Raw genomic sequence first — 1,299 nt, forward strand, 5'->3', positions numbered from 1 at the left:
TCTTTCTTCATGTACCCTCTGGCCCAGAAGATTTTGTAAATCTTTACTTTCTGTAGAGGGTATAATAAAAACGCAGGTATGGTTTTTATTGTGTTGTGTTTGGAGTTGCCCCCCTAAGTATATACTTAAAATACCAGATGGACTTCTTTATTTTACACATGCTTCTTTAGAGTTCTGCTCTCAACGATATAGGAGTCTCTCCTCTAGATTTCATTCCAGTAAGAGAGGCTGCCTATCTGCAGACAATGCTGGTAACTTCTGACACATTTTCTTTCTCTCTACACTCTGTCCCTATAAGTCAGAATCAACTCAGGGGCAGTGGATTTAGACAGCCTACTTTCGATGTCTAAGGAGCTCTGGTAGCGTAGTGGTTATGAATCGGGCGGCGAATCTTAAGGTCAGCTGTTCCGCAGGAGAAAGATGAGACTTTCCGCTCCTATAAAGATTTACAACCTCGGGAACCCTGTACAGGGTCGCTATGAGTTGATTGAAACCAACTCCATGCACATCACCACCACCACCACTTTCTATGCCTGGTTTTATAGCCAGTGTTCCTTCATGTTGTTGCTGTTAGGTGATGTCCAGTCAGTTCCTACTCATAGTGACCCTCTGCATAACAGATCAAATCACTGCCCGGTCCTGCCCATCCTCACAATTGTTGTTACGCTTGAGTCCACTGCTGCTGCCACTGTGCCAGTCCATCTTGTTGGGAGTCTTCCTTTTTTTCACTGACCCCCCCACTATACCAAGCATAATGTCCTTCTCCAGGGACTAATCCCTCCTGATACTATGTCCAAAGTATGAGAAATGAAATCTGGCCATCCTGGCTTTTAAGGCACATTCTGGCTGTACTTCTTCCAACACGTGTTCTTCTAGCACCCTATGGTACAATCAAAAGTTTCCAACACCATTCAAATGCATCAACTCTTCTACTGTTTTCCTTATTCATTGTCCAACTTTCAATGAGGCAACTGAGAACACCATGACTTGGGTCATGTGCACTGATATATTTGCTCTTGAACACTTTAAAGAAATTTTGTGCAGTAGATTTGCCTAATGTGATGTCATTTGATTTCCTGACTGCTGTTTCCATGAGTTGTCATTGACAACTTCAATCTTTTCTCCATTTATCATGAAGTTATTTATTGGTCCAGTTGCGAGGATGTTGTTTTCTTTACATTGAGATGCATTCCACAGTGAAGGCTGTGGTCTTTGGTCTTCATCAGTATCTTAAGAATTTAAACATTTAAGTCCTCTTCGCTTTCAGCAAGCAAGGTTGTATCATCTACATATTGCAGG

Source organism: Chrysochloris asiatica, unplaced genomic scaffold, assembly GCF_000296735.1.
Source record: "Chrysochloris asiatica unplaced genomic scaffold, ChrAsi1.0 scaffold00003, whole genome shotgun sequence".
Lineage (NCBI taxonomy): Eukaryota > Metazoa > Chordata > Mammalia > Afrosoricida > Chrysochloridae > Chrysochloris > Chrysochloris asiatica.